At 35.4% G+C, this 17,563-nt stretch overlaps 1 protein-coding gene across 2 annotated transcripts in view; it reads right to left on the bottom strand.

The window, feature by feature from the left end:
• Window positions 1-17,563, bottom strand: part of LOC306870094 (EGF-like repeat and discoidin I-like domain-containing protein 3) — a 220,377-nt gene that overhangs the window by 56,878 nt on the left and 145,936 nt on the right. The window lies entirely within an intron of this gene.

Here is a 17,563-nt window from a genome sequence, read left to right as displayed (position 1 = left end):
CAACCTACTGTTTTCCAGAGAGAGAAAATAAAAGGAAGATCTTTCAAAGATAAACAGGATGCAGACAATCTATCTACTGTGTGGCTGCTAGTTCACTGCTTAAGTAAGACAATACATTCTGTAACATAATACGGCTCAAAGACTTTTATTCCTTACAAAGTTTGTCTTGAAGTAATACATAGCCAGAATACATAGTCGTAGTCAGAATGTATAAATCTGACTACATCAGTGTGAAATGGATGGATGAGGTTTTGAATGAGAACAAAAGGTCGAGGAGTGTAGATCATGAAATTACCATTAGAACCTTTAGACTGAACCTTTGACCATAAGTGAGACAACTGCATATTTATAACAGCTGCTGAAATTCATATCAATACGGATAAATTCATTAAGATTAACTTTAAAACTTTTTATTAAATCTTTACTCCAGTTAAAATTACATTTTACATTAAAATTACACCGTACAATAATTCAAAACTATATATAATCACTCCATAGCACTTGAACCCATTGGAATTAGTTGGTTTTCTGTATTAATTGGTCACAAAATGTCATCTGATCTGAATCAAAGTCACATGTACAGACAGACACAATGTGCTTAAGCTAACAATGCACAAACAATTATAATATTTCATGTCTTTATTAAACGCATTCTATTAAACATTCACAGTGCCATGGAAAACTTCCCTTTGTTGTTGTTCCTTTGTCCTTTGTTTCCTAGTTTTCGTTTTTGTGTTTATGACATTATTTTCATTACCCGGATGATCCACAACATTTTTTTTTCAAGAGTTGGTTATGAATCCTTCTTCAGAAAAATCCTCCAGGTCCTGCAGGTCCTTCTTTGGTTTTCAGATTATTCTGCATATCTGCAGCCTTTAGAACAGTGACTATATGATTTTGAGATCTATCTTCTCACACAGTTAAAACATTCACTGATGCTGAAGAAGGAAACACAATGCATAGAGGTAGCAGGAGTCAGGGGTTGTAAAACTTAAAGGTATAGTTCACCCAAAAATTAGTCACCCTCATGTTACAAACCTGTAAGACCTTCATTCATCTTCGGAACACAAATAAAGATATTTTTGATGAAATCAGAGAGCTTTCTAACCCTCCATAGACAGCAGCGCAACTACCGCATTCCTGACCTAGAATGGTTGTAAGGATATTGTTAAAAAAAGTCCATGTGACATCAGTGGTTCAACCTTAATTTTATGAAGCTATGAGAACATTTTTGTGAGCAAAAAAAAAAAATTATGCAATACTTTCTTCTCTTCCTTGTCAGACTTCCTGTGTCAGACTTCCTGTGTCAGCAGCACCACACGCTTGTGTCTATTTTAACACACTATTTTAATGATGACCTTACTACATTTCTGGTCCTTTAACATGGTAGTTCTGTTGCTTTCTATGCAGGGTCAGAAAGCTTTTGGATTTCATCAAAAATATCTTAATTTGTGTTCTGAAGATGCACTAAGGTCATAAGGGTTTGGAACATCATGACCAATTAATGACATACTTTTCATTTTTGGGAGCAATATCCCATTTAGCATATTGTGTCTGTCTACACTAGTGACTTTGTCAAGATTAGATACGCTTTAATGTCCAATTAACAAAACAAACAAAAACAAAAAACAATTCCAATGGGTCATGGAGTTTGAGTAATCAGCATCTCTATGATTCGCGTTCGGTCAATTTCAAACTTTCCACCATACAACTAAATGAGATGTTCTTGTCCCCCATCTGATCAAAACATAAAAATCAACCAATAAGCTGATGAAATGAGCATGATGACATCTGGTGTCTGCCGCCTACTGCCTGTTCTGAATGCACAGCATCACCACAAAACACCAACACAGGCACCCTCATTTTCCACTCCATTTCTGTGTAATTTAACAATGTTGCTGGGGTTGCAACCCCACAAATACATGTATTAATATTTTTCAGGATCTATCTTCTCCTGCATAGCAAATACTTTCCTAGCGTTGGACTGATTGTTTGGAAATGCACATAGGACACTGTGTTGATATACATCTTCAATTCAATTTGGGCTTTGACATTTCCGGTGCCTTTTCTTTACCCCGGGTGCTCAATACTAATATTTACCCAGGATTGGCACTCCATAGCTCCCGATTGATTCATCTCAATTGCCTGGTGCTCTTTGAAGGAGTCAGAAGTTTCTGTTTTGCCTCTTCCCTTTTTATCCCTCAATCACAAAGACAGTTTTGTGAGGAATCAAAGAACAGGCACATCACAAGAGTAAACTTATGACACCTACAGTCACAACAGATTTTTGTTTGCAGAGAATCTTTGGATTCAGAGTTCAATTATGTCAAAACAAAAAAATGTATCCTCTCCAAATGTATCCTCTCTCCTTTTCTCTCTCTCTCTCACCATGTCTTTTTTTATACTGTACCAACTTTCTTATTTTCCCAATTTTAACATCAACGAGATATGCTTCACTAATGCCATACAGATCTTTTATCATTGTGGAACTGTTGTTTCTCATTGGGGTATTAATTTAAGCCCAGTGCAGACTGAAATAACAATGTTAAAGGACTGAACTAATATATGAGTGAATCCTCTGAGGACCAGCACATAAGTTTTATCTTATTTTATCCGCTTAGTAGTTACAAATCTTGCGTGAACTATGTCAATCTTCAGTCACCATTTTGCCTAATCCCATTGCTCCAGAGGGGTTGGGATGACATTGTCCCTGCAATAGAAAGTACTGTAGATCACTTCCATTTACTCAAAAGCAAACTATGACATTCTGTCCATTCATCTTACTCTCTGTCCATCCATCCCTCCTTCCATCCATCCACCTGTCTCTCCCTCTATTCATCCTTCCATCTCTTGTCTATCTGTCTATCCATCTGTCTGTCAATCTATCTTTCAATCTGTTTGTCCTTCTATCTATCCATTCATAACCTCCATTCATCCATCCATTGATCTTTTGGTCCATCCATCCATCCATCCATTCATCTATCTATCCATACTTCAATTCAAAGAGCACCCATATCTGCAATTCAAATTCAAACTGATTTGGAATTTAAAAGGAATTTTGGTAACACTTTATTTTAGGGTCTCTAAAACTAGTTGCTTATTAGCATGCATATTACTTGCATATTAGCCATTTATTAGTAGTAATTAATGTAAGATATCAGAGACTGAATCAGACAAAGTTAAGATTCCATCAGAACATCGAAACATGAGAAGCTAAGATTCCACAAAGAGGGGCTCCAAGAAACAGGATGTCATAAATCTGTCCAGATCCTAGCACCAGCTAGTCTGAAGAAAGCCTAACCAGCAAGCCTCTTTCCCAAAACAGCTTGCAACATTGAGACAAAAGAACACTTATTGATAATTCCAATTAAGGAAAAGACTGTCAAATTTGTTGCAAGTAATCAAGACTGTTGGTTACATGTAAACCTGTGATAGAAAATCACGAGCTACAGACTCGCTTGGGTAGGTCTCCACACACAGAAGACAAAGAACCAGACTGAAAGTCCTTCGTTCACAGAGACAATCTGTTCATGGGCACTAAAAATCATCTTAAAAGGACCTATGAGTTATTTATCTGCATATAAATAACCCATAGTATGTTTGTAACCCACACATTTGACTATCCATTGTTTTAATCAAATATTATGTATGTCTTTTTAATCATTATTGAATAGCTGAAGGATTCAGATGCATGTGTGGTATGTATGAGTTTGAAAATTCATGCTTTGAATGTTTCTTCCAATCAATTCTTTGTCAAAGGCATCATAGTCTTGTTATAGAAATCATGTTCAAAAGTATACTTTGCAAGAGCCTGTATAGTTCAGACCTCTGACTGAATAGATAACAACGATTTATTAGTGGGGTGGAGAAACAAAGCAATACCCCGAGCAAGGACAGTATCTAATTGGTCAAGACGTCCAGATGGGACGGTCTGAAAGCCGAGTTTAAAAACTCAGGACACCATCAAACTTCCTCTTAATCCCTGTTCTTCTTAAAAATGCTCTCTTGCTCTCTTAATCTCTTACTCTCTTGGTCACCCTTCTCCTTTTTTGCCACTGCGTTTTGATGCTGCTCTTTGAGCGTGCTCTGGCCCACGTGCCAGCTGCTACCATAATCAGAAGGAAAACAACTTAGTCTCATTACCTCCTTTTATTTTTATTATTTTACTTTAGTTTCTTTTCTTTCCGTGGAGTTTCGTGTTCTAATGTAAGTTTGCTACAAAGTCCAGCTCCGACTGCACTCGCTTCCAACGTCAACCAGACCAACTCCGTATCCTCAGCCAACGCCCAAGACCTCACTTCAAAGACTACTGAACTCTCAACCAATCAGACACTTCGGGGAACCCCGTCTGCAACGATGACACAAAGGAAACCCCTTAACACAGGCAAAGCAAGCAACACCTCCAGGTTCTAACTGAATCATGTGCATTTAATATACATTTTAGCCTCATTTAGAAACTCAAAGCAAGGGTTAAATAAGTGATTGATGGTTGTTCAGGTCTATGCAATAGCACATATTGCTGTGAACTTGGGATTTCACATTTCCATTCTCTTAAACTCATCCTTTCCTCACTTTCTCTCTTTCAGCAATGTGTGAATGTGTGAATGCTTGTGTTCATGTGTTAGATTAGTTTATGTCTTAGGTTTATATAAATAAAATCTTATTTATATTGAAAAGAGAAGTATCTTGTGTTTTGTGCTCACAAGTTAATGTCTTAATCTGCCGATTAAAAATTCTTTATAAAATCATAAATGATTCTCTTTGAGCTAAATTGAACTATTTCTTTAAATTACATATTAATATTACTTTTATTATGTTACATTAAGCACATATTAATGCCTTATTCTACATGCCCTTATTCTACATTCCTAATCCTACCCAATACATAAACTTAACAACCACCTTACTAACTATTAATAAGCAGCAAATTAGGAATTTATTGAGGGAAAATTCGTAGTTAATAGTGAATAAGTGTTCCCTATCCTAAAGTGTTACCGGAATTTTTAATTAAATTCTAAAGGGCTACTTTAGATTTGAATGAAGGAGAAGAATATTTGTGACCTGTGCTGGCAAAGTGAGTCGGAATGCACACAGGCTAATTTTGAGCTACAGACGGAAAAATAAGTGAAGAATATCTATTTTGGTAAAGTTTCAGGTTTTCACAAAAATGAAATCATTCCAGTTTTTCTCAATTGCTTTGGCACATTTTTCAAAACAGTCTAACTTTCTCTAAACTGTGAGTGCAAACGTCACAACTGTTTGCTGGAACTTCAGAACTTTATTGCATGTCTGCAAAATGTAGTTACTCACCCAAAACCTTTAATTCATGCTTCAAAACCTAGTTATCGTGTCAGTAATTTGGCTAAGGACACAAAAATATAAAGTATTTTTGTCATCGTGTGAGCCACACTGGTCAAAATTTGTAGTTGTTTTTTCACCATGACAGTCAACCATGGAAATTCAGGTTTTATAAAAAAAAAATCTGATATTTGTTGAGAAGAGTCAATAGTACATAGAAAAAAAGTATATGAACATTTATATTTATACAGAACATTTATTTTTGTACGAATGTATTACATGTAAAATAGTGTGAAGTGTAACAGTGCACTCTGTTACAGTAGTATTACCTGATGTAAACTATGGCAACAGTTTGGATGACAGTTACTGTACTGAAATGCAGAAGGCTGCACTTCTTATGTATGCCATATTTGCTTTCAAAAGTACAAATTTACATATTACTGTATGTGGGATATTGATTGAAAGAGACTGTTTCAAAATGTTTGAATTATTGAGGATATGGTCGATCTCCCAATTTTTAGCTGCACCCTTCAGCCATTGTAAGACCATGATTGACAACATTAATTCATCTGATATGCACCTCTGTCCTTGCCCTCTTCTTCCTCTTCCTCTGTTTTGCCTCTGTACGATTCCATACATCCTTACTCCTCTTCTTCCTCTGTTGTCACTGATCCTTTTCTGGATGTTCATCCATTGTCAGAATTTGTAACTTTTGTGTTGTCCTCTGTCTATATATGATTTCCAATTGAAGAGTCATGGAATGCACCTTTGAGCTATTTCAGAGAATTGGTTTATAATTGGTTGATCTATATTCTCTTCATTAGTGAGAGTCAAGATTCACTTGCACAATTCATGGCAAATTTACAAAAAGTCTAATAGAGATATGTAGAAAATATGCTTGACAGTTTATGACTACTAGATCAACAATTTTGCATCTAGTGACTTACACAATGAACTAATGACTAGATGTTTTGAGGGGAAAGACTATAGCACAGAGAACTATATAATACATTTTGAGCAACAGGATATTAGCAACTGAAAATGTAGGAAACCACAGACAAATGTACATAATCAGTTGCATGAATGTACCAAAGCAATCGCAATTTGTTCAGAAGAATGAGAAACTGCTTTTATGATGTGCACAAGTGACTAGATGATGTGGAGGTTGAACAAGTAGTTTTGAAAATGTCATTTCTGATCTGAGAAATGCACCAAAGCGACTGAGACAAACTGTAAGCCCTTGTCTAGCAATCCAAATGCTCCAAATAGTAATTAAATATCTAAAATTATATTTATTTGTACTTTTTCTGAGTGGAGTACCTTTTTCTCTGCTCGCTTCTCACGCTGCTGCTGACTGACATATGAATCATGCACACGAAGGCACTTCCGCCAACACAATCCAACTGTATAACATAGAATTACAGTATTTAAGTATTCTACTCATGCAAACATAATCTTGAATGAACTTGAATGAACGTTTGGGTAACTGTTGGGAAAAAACATCTGATATGTAACATTATATTAGATCCGTGCGTTACAGTAGGTCTTAGGCCGTATGTCTCATTAAATCTAACAATAAAAGAAAAGATCACTGTTCTTGATTGAACTGCTTTTGTAATGTTGTAACTGTATTTGTAATGAACACACTGAAATGATTTTTACATTTGATTATTTGGTTTTCTTGAATGATTTTGTTTAGATGTAAAATGAAAAACATAATGCACTATTTGTTTCTTTCTTATATTTGTTCTGCTGTCATTGTTGTTGTTTTGCATCTTTACTTATTTTTAATAGCACACATAAAAATGGCTATATTGTGATTACTAATATAGCAATTAATAATAAGAAAGAAAGTGGAGGAAATGATGCTAGGTGATTTTGCTTTGGAACCTTCAGAGAACTTTAACCCAATTTTTCTCAGAACTGACTTTGCTCACTTCGTCGACTGCAAACGGGTGCAGCTCAGTCATTTTTTTTTTGTCACATTCCAACAAATCAAACATTATTTTGAAGGTCTTTTAATGGAGAATGTAAAAATAAACTCATAAAAGCTCATTTTTAAAAGTTTGCTCATTGTGACAAATTTTGCCAGCACAGGTCACATTTTGTGTGAATAATGACATAAAATGTGAAGTGTGAATTATGGACTGTTTTTATCACACATTTTGATTCAGCTTCACAGTTACAAACACCGTTATTTCATCCCTTCACCATCTCCTATCTGTTCCATGGATGAAGAATTAAGGTTTAGTGACAAGAACATACTAGAAAAAAAAACACAGAACCACTGGATTAGTCCTATTAACACTGATACACAACATTCAGTCTGGCTTACATATTGTGAAGCATAAGGACTATTGGCAGCATTAGGACTACTGGCAGTAGAGATATTCTGTCTATCATTGTATGAACATCAGTGGATCTCTCTCTTTCTGATTTTCTCTCTGGCAGCATTGTGACTTGCGATGACAAAGGCACGGTCTGTGATCTACCATCTTGAATAAGTTGCCTGCCAGCCGCCCACCGCAGCAGCAGTATGCAGCTCTTCTATACTGACCCTCCAGCATGCAACAGCCCAACAGACAGTGGCCATCACTGATGCTACAGTGTGACAGCCGAATCCATTTCTCAGCAGGCCTACTTATATAATCCATACATTGAGTTGAAGTCCACCTCAATCTTTGGCGCTTGTGCTAATGAGGAAGAACTGGGAATTTAGCTCCTCCTTGTCAAGATTAAAAGTGACACAGCCACAAGCACAACACCAGAAATCAGTTTTGATTATTCATGGTTTTATTCAATACATGCAAAACATGAGTTACATTTTAATTCTAAAAGGTTCAAGAACCACAAACCTTAACCTCTAAAACTGAAGCTTGTGAAACTAAAAATAAAGCTGAATGTCATTATAGAAGTACATGAAAGTGCTCTTAAAAATGCACATTTATTATATGTAGCAAATTATAGCTCAAAAGGGAATTGTATATAAATAATTACAATTAATTATGATTAATTACAATTATTTATCTCGGCTGAAAGTAATAACTGTAGCATAATTAAATTGCCATCAACTGATCTGTCCGTCCAGCGAACATTCGGTGCAAGTTCATATCAACTTTAAGAAAGGATATTTCCTTGGCCACAGAAAATACTTTCATATTAATGCATTAGAGCATGTAGCGAGGGTCAAAATCGTAAAGAGACATTTAATTTGCAAGGCAGAACCAGAAACTCGTGTAATTTGTGCATTGAATTTTATTAACTAAACACTAACGCAAAATAGTCTAACAAACAAACAAACAAACACAATCACTCATACATGGGGAAAGGGCAAATGAGACTTGATGGATGAAACCATCAGGAAACCAGAGACTAAAGCTATGAAAAGAGTCAGTTAACCACCTGAATAAAACCATCAGTGCCATTTATAACGGGGTCTATAGCTTATACTACTTATACAGGATAGAATACACAAAAATATATACAAGAACAGTAATAATATACACAATGACCTGAAGATATGTGTGTTCATTCAAAGAAAGGTTTTTCTATTAAATAATTACAGAAGAGTCCATTTTTATGGCATGATGTGTCTTTCCTAAGGGGAAATGTTGCTCTGCGCGCATTCCTTTGAGTAATAAAACTAGTGTTATCAGATCGGTTGCCATGGAACCGGGGACCTGGGGTCATTCACAGACATATTGGGACCCAGTATGTGTACTGGGTGAGGGGTCTGTGACTATTTGTTAATTGAATGACTAATTGATTTGTTCAATCAAATGATTGGTCCAAATGCTACATATGTGATTTCCATTTGTAGCAGGTAAAGATTGCACTTCTGCCCATAATGTCCTGCTGTGATTTCTGTTAAATGACTAATGTCTCAATTTATTCCAATTTGCCAATTCCAATTTGGGACATCTATATGTCTTCTGTTGAAACTAGCAAGTCCTTTGAACACTGAATTTCACATCTTTTACTTCTATTGAAAATACTAAGTCCTTTGACAAAAAAAATGAGGTCTTCAGAACTTTATTTTAAATATATGTATCGCTCTGCATGGTGTGAACTAAGCACACAATTTTGTTTTTACATTTTAAGATTTTGAATTTTATTCAGGATTGTCTCCTTGCTAGACATTTGGCTTTTTTTTATTTTTCCTCACACTCCATCTCAACACACACACAAACACAGTGCCTGTCCCCATGTGCACATGTTGAGTATCCAAAGACCTTCCTACCAGTCTTTGTTAATCAGCCTACTGAAAATAGAATGGCAAAAATAAATACTGTACATTGATGACCATAAAACAAATTCATCCTCTCTGTGAAGTTCACATTTTACTCTACAAATTTGTCATAGTTTCCCTGGGCTCACTACGGTCCTCTATGTTATATTCCACTCATTAAGTCTGTGGAAATAGGCACCCATCCACACATTTTGTCTTGAGCCCCATGAATTTTAGCGATGGCCCTGTCTCCACTGGCACTCTATACCGACTAATGGTTGGACAGAAAATAAATGTTTATGAAGCTGAAGGAGCTCCTTCTGGAATACATAAGCTGCCAAATATTGATTTCTAAACTCTGATGAAAATGATGAATGTTCTCTCAAGAGATGGATTATCTGACTGTGAAACTTTTATTCATGCCACTGACAACTATTTTTTCATTTCCATTGACAACTGTTTTCCTATTTCCTATGACACACATACACGCGTTTGTTTTTGTGAATTGTGGGGACATTCCATAGGCGTAATGGTTTTTATATTGTACAAACCGTATTTTATTAATTATGATTAATTACAATTATTTATATCGGCTGACGGTAATAACTGTAGCAGAAATAAATTGCCAACAGCTAATCTGTTAGTCCAGGGAACATTCAGTGCAAGTTCATATAAACTCTAAGAAAGGATATTTTCTTGGCCACAGAAATTACTTTCCTAAGTATTAATACATTAGAGCATTTAGTAAGGATCAAAAACCTTAAAGGGACATTAATTTGCAAGGCAGAATCAGAAACTCATGTAATTTGTGCACAAGAGTTTTATTAATTAAACACTAACACAGACTAGTCTAACAAACAAACAAACAACAAACAAACAAACATACAATCACTCATACATGGGGAAACGGCAAATGAGAGTTGATGGATGAAACCATCAGGAAAACCAGAGAATGCAGTTATGGAAAGTAAAACCATCAGCGCTGTTTATAACGGGTTCCATAACTTATACTAAACCTCTGTTTAGTTTAGTTAAATGTGCAATACTTGCATGACCTTGGTTGTGACGAGTGTCCGGAATGCAGTCTCAGATGAAAGTCTTAATGGTTTCAAGGTTTTGGATTCCCTATCATGTCCTCCCGGGTTGAAGAGTGATGAATTCCAAATATGTTCTGAGGTAGAAATGTTCTTCCCAGGTAGAAAGTGAAAAAAAAGAGCTAAGAAAGAGATCTGCTGAGATCCGAGGATCCTTTGTTGAACGGAAAGTCAAGGCCGCAAGGCCTGGCACAAAAACTTAGAGGGTCCAGAAGAGTTTTAGCTCACATCATCATCTTCTCAGAATCTAACAGAACCGCAGACTGCCAGGGCGTCACTTACGTGAGAGCTTTATCTGCTATAGAGGTCACACCTCTGGGGAGTCAAAGAGCCTATGGTGACTTGAACTTTTGGAGGGAAAGTTTACAACTCTTTGTCTCCATGCGTAGTAATTTGCATATGAACTGGATTGGAAGTTGATATATAAACTATTAAAGATCCTTAGAACACTTATATGTTGCATAAGTATCGAGATATAATATACACTCTCAATTAGATCATCCGAAGACAAATTGATAGAGTCCAAACATAGTATACGTGAGTTAATATTAACTAGTGTTCTATCATAAGCATGCATAAAACAGTATACAATACACAAGAGCATATACAAGAACATTAATAATATACACAATGACCTAAAGATATGTGTGTTCATTCAAAGAAAGGTTTTTCTATGAATTAATTAGAGAAGAGTCAATTTTTATGGCATAATGTCTCTTTTTCCTAAGGGGACATGAAGTGAGTGTTGATCTGCCCGCATTCCTTTGAGCAATAAAACTAGTGTTATCAGATCGGTTGCCATGGAACCGGGGGCCTGAAGTCATTGACAGACCCAGTATGTGTATTGGGTGGTGGGGGGGGGGGTCTGTGACTATTTGTATCTAATAACTAATTGATTTGTAAAATCAAATGCAAAATTGTGTGTCTGATTGGTCCAAATGCTACAGTGTTTTTACTGCAAAAAGTGAGCTTTTTTTAATTTTCTTAATTCTGGATCCAATATTGTCCAACCTCTTTTACCAAGATATTGTTCTGACACACCAGAAAATTTTTTCTGACTAAAAGGTTTTCCTTTTAAACACATTTGTATTGATGACTTGCCTTGTAAAAAGCGCTATTCCATGAAAAAAAAATAAAAAAATAAATACAAATAATTAAATAAATAAATAAAATTGTTTCTGAATTATTATTGTTTGAAGTTGCATTCTGGATAAATAAATCATAGATCAGAAGTGTTTGAAATACTGTTTTGAAAACATATGTCGCTTAAAAAATTTTAGTTAGAATTTTAGGGGGGGGGGTAATTTTGCTGAGAACGAAAATATTTTAGGGGGGGGGGTAATTTTGCTGAGAACGAAAATCAAACACTGAAGCTCTTGCAAATGTAATTAACTGTCCCTGTTTGAGTCCATTGATTTGTTTATGGAAAGGACAAAACCAAGTTGTTCTGTTTTTGCTTTTAACACGTCTAAATTACTCAACACATTTTAGTCATTTAAAACACTTTAAAACGCTCATTTTAAGTCACTGAGTACAACAGAGATGTAACCATCAATTTAAAGTTAACATGGGGGAATTTGCAAACATGCAACCATCCTGAAAATATGTTCCATATATGCAGTTGTATCATACAGATGATAAGCAAGTAAATGTCAAAGCAAACTGTGGGAACTTTTTTTTTTTCTCATTGAAAATAAATAAATAAATAAATAACAACAATGTTGCTGCAGACATCAATTAATGTCTCCAACACTTAGCCAATAGCTGCTGTCTAGTGCGTACACAAAACCATGTAAATACAGCGCTGCATAAAGACTGGCCTTTTGATTTGACTCTGACAGCTCATCAAGATGACTTGTCATACAGTGTGAGATCCTTCTAGCAGTATGACATGATATTGATATGCTGTGAGCTGCATACTTTGTCATTTTAAACAGTGAGAAATCCTGTCATTAGACAACTACACATTTCATTGATATTCTGCTCATTCACAGCTTTATGCTCAAGAGAATTTGTTGTGCAAGAACATGCAGTCTGAATATGTGAGCAAAGATGATATACAAGTTCATCCAGAATTCAGTCCATTGGGATGTGATTTATTGTATGAGGTCTCCCGATGTAAAATGGCCTTCAAAAGTATTTGGACAGTTACTGTAAGGATACAAAATTTGGATAATAAAAAAGAAAACAACTGACTGAATTAATGAATGAATGAAAGAAAGCAATGATAATGTGACATATTTATCCAAATACTCTTTGTGAGCCCAGTGTATTTAATGAATAGATTTCTTTGATTTTTTAAATTGTATTATTATATAAGCATTCCTAATCCAAAATAGAGAGAGAAAGTGAGAGAGAAAGAGAGGAATCCTAAACTTTCAACATGCAAATGATTTGCAGTGTGCCAGATATGTGCCACACATAATAAAGCAAAGGAGGTGGCAGTGATTCAACATGACAAAAAGGTGAAATGAATAGAGCGAAACTGTCAGTCAAACGACTGGAGGAATTTAGCGGCAATCGATTTTAGCAGTGTGGGAAGACGTGAGGGAAGGCTTTCTGACAGGGCTTTGGTCAAACTCATTCTAGGAAGGTTGTGACACATCTTCCTGGGCTTGGTATGTAAGACCATTTATTTTTATTTTTTTTTTCAAATATGGCTGCCAGTTTTGTGTGCGCTATTATTCGGGCTGTCAATCAATGAACAAGTTTAATTGGATTTATGACGATATGCTGATTAATCAAATTAATCACAATTAATCCCACAAATAATCTTCAAAAGAATAAAAGCCCTAAATGAAGATAAATCATGCACACATTATTTGTTAATTTGTGAATTGTTATGCACATAATAAAAATTAAAAACAAAAATAATTGAAAAGGACATTGCTGTGGCTTATGAAAGCATTCTGTTCCATTTTGTTTTGCTCCATCCGGCTGTTTTTGAACACAATTACAATGGAAGAATTAATTGTGTTCTTTTTAAAATATATAATTAAGCACACGAAATTTATGCATTAAATTGACAGTCCAAGTTATTTGAATTGTTCCCATCCATAAATATATCAATCTCTATATATGTGTATCTCTCTCTCTCTCTCTCTCTATATATATATATATATATATATATATATATACGTTTTTTTTTTTTTTTTTTTTTTTTTTTTTACTGATTATTATTTTGGAAGCTGATATAAAAAAAAGTTGGTGTTTAAAGTAATAACCCTGAAAACCGAGGATGATAAAGATGTTTGTCTCTATTTAATAAATGTGTTTAGATATCTCAAATAACCCTGAGAAAACTAATATCCCCTTTAATTCATGGCGATAAGGCATATCTAGTGTAAACAAATGACATTTTCTGTCTGATGCCGTCTCTCTCTGTGTGTGTGTGTGTGTGTGTGTGTGTGTGTGTGTGTGTGTCTCATTCAGTCACACTCCATCTGCCTGCATCTTTCTCTTGGTCTCACTGGCCATTTATTCAACAAATCAGCAGCAGCAATATAAATGATTTAGATAAAACAGCAACAATGGTGATGAAAGGTGATGAAATATTACTTCATCAAAGCATTCGATCATACCTAAATCAAAGTATTTCAGTCCTTTCAGAGAGCTTATGTTAAAATATCAGCCTGCTACACCAGAGCTGAATACTGAAGTGAGGAGGGTTAAATGACATATGATTCCAGGTTCCATAGTATGAGATGTGTGCCAAATTGAATGTCACCACCTTGGCGCCATTGCCATTAACCCTCTGAGCCCGACAAACGCGAATACGCGTTTTGGGGCAGATTTTCCTGATGAGGCAGAAATGAGCTTGAATTACTCTGCCATTTTTGATCGTTCAGATAAGAGCAATACACCATTCGAATCTGTAAGGGGTCTTCTTTTATTTATATTCACTCATAATAACAACTAAACTTTGTGCGTTTGAAGAATAAAGAAAACAAACAGCGTGCGCTCTCGGTCTTCTCCGTCTCCGCGATCTGTTTTCAGAAATGCGTCACTAAAATGAAGTGTAACTCAGCGAATACTCAACACAGAAACATGAGAGTTATCTCTATAGAAAGCTTGAAGTGTCTTCTTTCAAATGAAGTACGTCATATCGAAAACAAATATTCTGTGATGAAGTAATCCGTATGAAACCAACACTATGTTCAGTCTGTCCCGTCTAACTCATTATTTTTAATGAGATCCCGCCCCCTCGCGTTCACATGCAAATAACCACGTGACCCGCGCGCGCGGAGCATAAACAAAGCGTCAGTGTCAGTGAGGAGTTCATCGCTGCTATACTGTTACTTTCTGGAAGAAGACGCACTGAGTAAAGGCTGGATTTCCCTCAAAATCGATCTGATGAGTAAGTAATATTTATGTTTTGCATTAGTTAACGTGTTATTGTGACATAAACTTGAACACATTACTAGTTGGGTTGTTCCCAAACTACAACACGATAAATGCTACGCATCTAAGAATGTTTAGACCATGTTTATTATTAATAATCTGTTCACAAATATATTTTAATAACGTGCTAAACGATAACAATTAGTTCTCAGATATAAAATATATGTTTTATAGTACGAAGTATATCCTTTTATAGTACAGAGTCTATGACTGCAGAATCATATCTTTTATACTATAAAATCATACATGATGTTCAGGATGACTATAATTCCTGACTAAAATGTTTGAAATCCAGTAAAACATTGTGAATATGATGGGCAATTCATTGTATTTAAATTTCTTACGGCGCGAGTATAAAACAATAAAAGTAATATGAGAGTACACTGTAACATGATGAATGCTACGAGTATAAGTATGTTTAGAACATGTTTATGATTAATAGCCTACTCTGTTCAAAAATAGATTTTAATAACGTGCTAAACAATAATAATTAGTTTCTCAGATATAAAATGTTTTTTTTTTTTACGATAATACAAAGCATGAATGAGTCTATGACTACAAAACCTATATATATATATATATATATATAGAGAGAGAGAGAGAGAGAGAGAGATGCTCCTGATATAAACATGCTCACAAATGTTTTTTCTCTTTTTTTGGTTGTTTGTATTTTATTGAATCAGACACCTGCACCACAGATGATGAATCCTGCTGACTTACAGTCTCTTCAAACTGTTTTCCTCTGAGAGCGCTGCACTAACATCAGAAGTTCAACTTCAACAGAAGAATCTGTTGCAGGAACGAGTCAAAGTCTGTTCACATCTCTGTGGTTAGATCAGTGCACAATAATGTGTCTTTGACCTTCATTATGTATGTTTTGATTATACTGTGTTGTAAATAAAATACAAATCATTTAAGAAACCCATTTTTTCAGTCTCCTCACACTCTCTTACCTGCCTCAGTCTCAGTCACACTGATGGGCCATTAGCACCTTTAGGGGAGGGCCCTTTGTCTCTCAGGTGAGAACCACTTAATATTCAAGCCCATTACCACTCCCTCGCATATTGGATTTCGAACACAAAGCATGTCTTTAAAAATTTAAATCAATGTATTGTTTTCTGTGAGCAAATAAACAAGATGATTTTCACATAATTGTGAAGTAAATATTCTAGCCTGCAAGATCTGGTTCTCAAAAGTCTTGTGATCAGTTGTTCTGTATGTGTTTTATGGTCTTATTTCAGTGACTTCAAAATGTTAGTTTTTCACTAACCACGCATAAACGTTGTTTTCTCAAAAACACAATCATGTACATAAATGCTGCTAACATATTATTGTAGCCCAGTTTGTGCTGTTTACAGTGTTATTAGACTTTAGCCATTTATATTTTTATAAGCAACTGAAAAAAGCACAAATGTCAGGGCATGTCGAAAGTTCTCCAGGCCCCCAAAACACCCTCAGGGCCCAGAGGGTTAAAGGAGAGTTCACCCAAAAATGAAAATTTGCTTAAAAATTTACTCTCAGGCCACCCAAGATGTTGATGAGTTTGTTTCTTCATAAGAACAAATTAGAAGAAATTCAGCATTACATGACTTGCTCATCAATGGATCCTCTGCAGTGAATGGGTGCCGTCAGAATGAGAGCTGATAAAAACATCTAAATAATCCACAAATAATCCTTACAACTTCAGTCTATCAATTAACGTCTTGTGAAATCAAAAGCCATGCATAATTGACAAATACAAATTGGACTGTGTCCTATGGTGTGATGTAGCAAACATGTAGAAAAACAGTTAATTCTTACAGTTACAAATAGCATGAGAGAGGTTTATCTTCAATGTTATTTCTTTATTATTTTTTTTACATGTTTGCTGTCACACCATAGGACACATTGATACATCAACTACCCATATATCAAGCATGTTTACAAATGATACAGTCCAACACAGTTCTAAACAAATATGTTGATGAATTTTGATGTGAGAGGACAACCCAAGAAGGAAGCACTTGAGGAAGTGCTATTACGGATTATAGAACAAGTTTAAAGTTAAAAAATGCCTTAATGATGGATTTGTTTCTTACAAACACACAGCTTTTAATGTTGGACTGGAGTCATGTGGATTATTGTGATGGTTTTTTTTGGCTGTTTAAACTCTCATTATGATAGCACCCATTGACTGCAGAGGATCCATTGATGAGCAAGTGATGCTATATTTGTCCAAATCTACATCTTGGATGCCCTAAGGGTAAATTTTAATTTTTGGCCGAACAATTCCTTTAACTGCAAATCATGTTTTGATCTCTTCCCTTGTGAATGCATGAGGGTATGCTTACAGGTCCAGGAAAGAAGTAAGCAATATTTTGGAGCATGAGCCATGGTGGTCATGTTCCCAATGAACACTTAATCTTTTTATGGTTGTCAAGCCCTCAAGAAACACCTCGCCCGCTTTTATTATGCAACAGTATTCCCAAAGAACATTTTATTTTCTAATTTTAATAGTTTATCTGTTACTTGAAATAAATGTATCTCTGAGGCCAGATGCCAC

Source organism: Barbus barbus (assembly GCF_936440315.1).
Source record: "Barbus barbus genome assembly, chromosome: 5".
In the NCBI taxonomy this organism is placed as follows: Eukaryota; Metazoa; Chordata; class Actinopteri; order Cypriniformes; family Cyprinidae; genus Barbus; species Barbus barbus.
The sequence above is the reverse complement of the archived record's forward strand: the minus strand, read 5'-3'. Positions and strand labels throughout refer to the sequence as shown.